Source organism: Phodopus roborovskii, unplaced genomic scaffold (assembly GCF_943737965.1).
Source record: "Phodopus roborovskii unplaced genomic scaffold, PHOROB, whole genome shotgun sequence".
NCBI classification, from domain to species: domain Eukaryota; kingdom Metazoa; phylum Chordata; class Mammalia; order Rodentia; family Cricetidae; genus Phodopus; species Phodopus roborovskii.
In genome coordinates, this window is record NW_026126469.1 from 399,171 (window position 1) to 405,972 (window position 6,802).

Sequence of the window (6,802 nt, forward strand, 5' to 3'; positions counted from 1 at the left end):
GAGTTTAGTAATGACCCTTCTACTTCTATTGTGAGATACAATTTGAGGAGTATTGGTATTAGATCTTCTTTGAATTTCTGGTAGAATTCTGCACTGAAGCCATCTGGCCCTGGGCTTTTCTTGGTTGGGAGTCTTTTGATGACTGCTTCTATTTCATTATGGGTTATAGTTATATTTAAGATGCTTATCTATTCTTGATTTAATTTTGGTAAGTGATAATTATCCAGAAATTTTTTCATTTCCTTTGAATTTTCAAATTTCTGGTCAAAGTGTGACCAGAAAATTGTCTGGATTTCCTCAGTGTCCATTGTTATGTCCCCCTTTTTGTTTCTAATATTTTTTTTAATTTGCAAGTTCTCTTTCTGCTTTTTGGTTAGTTTGGATAAAGTTTTGTCTATCTTGTTGATTTTCTCGAAAAACCATCTCTTCTGCTTCATCTGCTTTGGTCTGTTCAGGTCTAGTTGGTGTACAGTCCCTAGATTCTACTGGTGTCATGCTTGTCTTTCTAATGTTGGGTATTTTCTTGTATTGCCATCTTCCCATTGATTCTTCCAGTGGTGCAGGTGGAGTCTCTGTTTCTGTCTCTCTCTCCCTCTCTCTCCTACTCTCCCAGTGGATGTAGATAAGTCAGGAGTTTGATATTTGTAGCTCTGAGTGGTCCTAGCTTTCTAGGAGGTCTCTCCTAGGAGGCGATGGGAGTCAAAGATCAGGCAGGTGGGGACTTAGGGTGGTCCCTCCTGGATAAACATGCCCAGTGTGCTCAGAGCAGATTCAAGAAGCTCTCCGGAGGGGCAGGGGTTTTTGGACCTGCACTCTGACCCAGTACTCAACTAGAGCAGTGGAGCAGTGGTTGGTGTCAGTAGTGCACTAGGTGGGGGGGGGGGAGCAGGTTCTGGGTGGAGTAGTTTGTGGATCATAGTACTATGACTGTTCTTTCTGGGATAGGATATGGGGGGGGCAACATTTGGGGTTAACTCATGGAGTTCCCAGGGAGTGGTGGGGGAGGAATTAGACCTGAACTATTCCCAGACTCATCTCCAGCAGAGGCCCAGCTTTGGGGTCAAAGATCAGGCAGTGTTTTTAAAGATATCTTAAAGCTGGATGAAATGGTGCTCATGGCTGAAATCCCTACACCTGGGAGGATGATGCAGGAGGATTGCTGTGAACTTGAGTCCAACCTACATAGTGAGATGCTCTCCCAACAAACAATGGAAATATATAGAAGGGAGGGCGAAGGGGAGGGAGGGATGGAGGGGGAGAGAGAAGGAGGGAGGGAAGGAGAGAGAGAGAGGGAGGGGCAGAGGGAGGGAGGGAGGAAAGGAGAGAGAGAAGGAGGGGTTTTGCCAATGTTCTATTGGCTAGAGTTCATTTTGTTGTTTTATGCTGATGCTGGTGTTAACCATGATGCTTCCTTCTTTCTGTATTTCCCACCATGATGGACTCTATCACTTTGGAACAGTGAGTCACTCACCATTGTGAGCATAGGCCTTCTCCTCCTGTCCTGGACTTGAGAATAGAGCCAGCTATTCCCACCACCAGGCCTCCCGCTTCCCCAAAAGTGAATTGCATTCTTTCCCACTGTAAATTACTTCTCAAGTGTTTGGTCAAAACACAGTTACATAATTACATATATTTCAAAGTTCATGAAATTATGATCGGGAAATTGGTGGTCTTTATTTTATGTAAATTAGGTATCAAGAATGTTTCCTAAAGCTTCTTTGAGATTTGAGTGGGTTTTTTATTACTATAATGCACATGGACTTTTTAAAGTAAAAAGATCATATATTTATTCTTTATTGCTGTATGACAAATGAACAACTTGAAACAATACTCATTTATCTCACACTTAGGGCAGGTTTGACAAGGTTTTCTGGTGGGGTCTTCCACAGCCATATCATAGTTTCAGCCATTCTGAGGCTGGATTAGGATAGCTATCTACTTCCACACCCACCTAAGCCAGTAATAGGATTAGCTTTCCATTGGTAGAGGGCTGGAGTTTGAATTACCTGTTAAGCATACACAGTCATTGATGCCTTTTGAATCTCTGTTTTACTTTGTGCTTCCTCTTCTGCTTTTAAGGGGCTACACATGAAAGCACTGGACCCATTAAAATTAATTCTGATAGATTATTAATGCACTTTCAGATACCACCATATTCTCCTCAATATCTAATTTTCTGATACTACTGGGAATCCCAGCTCATTATCACCTCTGAATGATTTTTAGGAAGTAGTGGCTAGACTTGCATATTCTAAAGACTTTGTGGAAGCTAACCAGAGGAGGGTATGATATTTCCCAGATGCACATGTATAATATACTGCAAAGTCACAGCACAGATTAGTGACTAATAGGAAGGACCCAGGAAAATACCTAGGTACCTCACTAGACACACCTGGCTCATGGTGAAGACTTAAAACTACTATTAAAATGAATAAATAAATAACACATGGAAATCATTACTAGGACTTGCAATATTAAACAAATAGTCATCCCTGAAGCAAATTTACAACTCATATATGTGAAGTATAAAGGTCATGATGCTAGACAAATGCTTTTTACAATGCTGAGTGTGAAATTGCCTTTCTTGCTAATTTTTAGGCCTACAAATGTCCCTTCAAATGCCACTAGAGTGACTAGCCACAACAAATTACCTAGAGCTGGAAAAAGAGTCTGTCCACTCAGAAGCATTTTCAAGTATTAGACAGTGTTGTTCTTGGTGGTTTGGCTGATATCATTTATTTTAATGAGAGATCATTCTGAAGAGATAGTAGGTTCCTTGGATAGTGGACCAAACAATTCCTGTCATTTCCCCAGCAACAAATTCAAAGGTGAACTTTCCAGATGCTTCCAATAGCATCCATATAGTGACTTGTGATATGGGCATAAAGTTTGACTTAATGAAGGAACAGTTAGAGTACTGATACTAATTTTCATTGTATTCTTAAAAATCATCAAGTAGAAAACAGTCTTAGAGAAATGAAAGTCAGCATTTTCTTGGTATGCACATCCCTACACTCAAACCCCAGTTTGAATTAAAAAAAAAAAAATGAAGCCCAAGTTCCCTTAAACTTATGCTCACGGATGAAAGTATGTGGAATCCCCCTAATGTTAGTACCACAAATGCTAACCCCTTTTCCTGTCAGTGTCCACAGTCTGACAGTCACAGAGTTCCTATTGATGTATTGATGTACATTCTGAATAGATCCAGGTCCCCAGGTCATGCCATGACCTATCTATGGGTTACCTCTAGAGCAGATCCCTAGTGCATGTCATGGTCTATGGATTACCTCTGGAACAGGTCCCTAGTGTATGTCATGATCTATGAGTTACCTCTAGAGCAGGTCTTCAGGGCATGTCATGATCTATGGGTTACCTCTGGAGGTCCAGACTTTATTTTTTTTTAATGTGTATTGATGTTTTGCCATGGCTGCTGAGTTCCCTGGTACAGGAGTTGCAGACTATTATGAAACAAGATGTGAGTGCTGGGAACTGCACCCGGCTTCTTTAGAAGAGCAGTCAATTCTCTTATCCACTGAGCCACTCTCTGGCATGACATGGTCCTACAAGCCTGACAGTGGAAAAATCTTGGTCAAGTATGGAAAATTTATTACAAAGATAGGGAGATTAGTCTGTTACAGATCCTGGAATTCTGTAGGGAGAGTACTTACTCTCCCAGTGGTAGCTATGGAAACAGTACAGTTCTCTTATGTCTTCTCACAGGAGCTTGAGGTGCAGCCTGTGTAGACTTCAGTACCACAATCCACTGAATTTCTACATCAGTTCATGCAATTTTAGAAAAACTAGTGTCTTTATTCATACTGTTGACATGATTATCTAATAGCTACTCATTACACTCCAAATCTTCATTTTCAACTTTTTAGGTTACATGTGAGTGGTAAGAATCCTACTCTGATAAACTTTAGGCACATAATTTTACTTACTGTTCACTCAATTATGAAAACAAAAAATGTCTTGGCTGTATTAACATGAGTGAGGACTGAGTGTGTACTGTGGGGAAAAGTCAGTTTAAAGAAAGCTTTTCCTTAGGGCCCTACTTCCTTTAAGGACTCCACTGCAGTTAGTAACCCCTCACAATGAGTGCCCCACATAGCATCTACAGGGGTCGATACACAGCTTCTTTGGAGACATAGGAGGTAACATTTTTTTCCTTGTCATTCCACATTTTCTCCTCTAATTTCTGTTAATACAAACCCAAGCTGAGGAGTGTTAAACTTCAGAAGTATAGACAAAGGCTTGACAAGTGCACCTAAAGACATTAATTAAAATAAATTTATATATTGGAGTAGAGAATGTACCTCATTGGATAATTTACAGTTTAGTGCTGAGTTGATGCTCCTCAGAAAGAAGGTAAGTAAAGAGGATTTCATAGGAATCTCAAAAGACCTATTTGATAAACTGTAATTTCTTGTAGAGATGAAATGTATCCAGATGTCCTGATGTTCAGTGTTCAATCTGCTCTCAGATGCAGTTTACACAGCATCTAAGCAAAAGACAAAATGACAAAAAAATGGCAGCGTTATATTCAACTCAAAAAGCTGGCTAAACATAACTTCAAATTTTTATCATTATCTCTATAAAATAAATTAGTAAAATTAAATTTAAATGATGCAGACAACCAAATCCTCTGTTCCTTTTATTAAAGCAGTTCTACAATATATTTATAATACACCATAGTTGAATATCAATTCTGTAATCTCATTTCCCAAAAGCTTCCAATTATCATCATCTTAAAAAGTCCATGTTAAGAAAAACACTTCCATTAAGTCAAGGTCCAAGCTATTTATCATTCCAATGAATAGTAAGTCATTCCAATGAATTTGGGTAACCCCAAATTAAAGGAAATATTATAGGATTAAATAATCACTTAAATATACTTTTATATTTAGAAAAATGTATATCTCAAGGTTTCTTGAATTTTAGAGGGTTCCATGATCATTTCATGAACAGTAAAATCAGTGTCCAACACAAATGAACAACAATCTTGTGTTATCAGCTGTGTTATCAGCATTCACACTTAATTTACTTACTCTTAGAATGCCCTAGGGCAATGAAGCCCTGAGTCTATTCATGTCAAACAACTAAAATTTACAATACAAGTTTTGATTATCTTAAATATGATTAGAGGACTACAACAAGTAAGTATAAAAAGTATGGATTTTTAATTTTTCATAAAATACAATGGATGGTCTGAATTATATTCAGTGTTGACAAAATACGAGTCAAATACCCTGACAAAGATATGCTGATTGTCTCTACAACTGAAAACAAATTGCACACAATTTATGCATATCTTTTTAATCCAATGGGATTTTAGGAAGCAGAGGAGGTTTCTTTCAAATGTTACTCAGTGGCTAAGAGATGCTTGTCTGCTGTAAGTACTTGCTTATTTTTAATCTCAGCACTCAGCAGGCTCTAATATTGACCTTTCTTTTCTTTCCTTTTTTTTTTTTCACTTTAAGGGAAAATGGCAATATGATATGGTTGAAATAAGCAATTTTCTCATCTATATGAGCCTTTAAAAGTTATCCAATGTGTCCTGCCATCCAGGATGCCTGGGAACACTCATTATGTGTTCACCACTGGTAGAAGTTTCTCCCTAAGACACCTCACATGCCCATGGATTATGTCATTAATTACTGACAGCCACACCTACCCTCTGGCTTTCACAACTTCAACTCCAAAATGTAAGGGAAAAAATTCTATGATTTTATGAGAAGATGGATCATAATATATCCAGCATTTGCTTCTACTATCTGAGTTTATCGTCTTCTAGATGTATGGATATTGGTGCTCATTTCATATTAACAGTTCTCAATTTTCTTTAGCAAGGCACAGTTCCTGTATTTACCAAGGGTTTTTGGATCTGCTTTCAAACAGCATTGTAATTATTTCTACAAATAAAACTGTAAAAGAAAATCAGCCACTTCAACAATGGAACTATTTCATTTGGGGTTGCTCCTTATTCTTAGCAGTATTTTTCTATTTTCAGTTGGAAAAGGACATTATGTTTTCAATACACTACTGTGATTTCCCAATGGTTACTCTCTGAAGGTTCATGCTGAGCTAACCCATTCATTTGGGTCTAAATTCAAACAGAGCATCCCATCAGTTATTGAGAAAAGCAAAATGTGCTGCAGTACTTACAGATATGTAATGATTCTTTTTTATTTTTTATTTTTTAAACAGAACCAGAACTTGTCTTTCAACTAAGCAAAGCATCAATTTTAATGGTTTACATTTTTAAAAAGCAATCTTGGGTTATACCCCACATTTGAGTGGGAACCTATCTTCATATAAGAGGATGTAACTTTAATTAGCACACTTAAAATTTGACAGTGGCTTTTTGCAAATTTGACTGACAACCTCCACCTTCAAAGAGTGAGATAGAGAAGGGAGAGAGAGGAAAGGGAGAGAGGGGGAGGTGCCAGAGAGAGAAAGGGAGGGGAGAGGGAGGGGAGGGAAAGGGAGGGGAGGGAAATGGAGAGGAGGGGAGGGGAGGTTCTATTTTCTCAGCAACACAGTTCAAGCCTAATTGTTTAGACTCACTTCCTGGGGTCAATTACTCAAGAAAAAGCTCTTCACACTAGAGCAAAATGCAGCCTTGACAATCTTTGAATCACACACCTATTTTGCTCCAACACTTCCATAGATCTCTCACTTGTGCTCATCACCCAAAACATCTCCTACATAATATGAACAACTTCCTCTAAGATTATTTATGTCTCAGTTTTGAGAGGCTGTGAACCCAAAAGACAATGACAAGTGAATATCAAAAACTCCA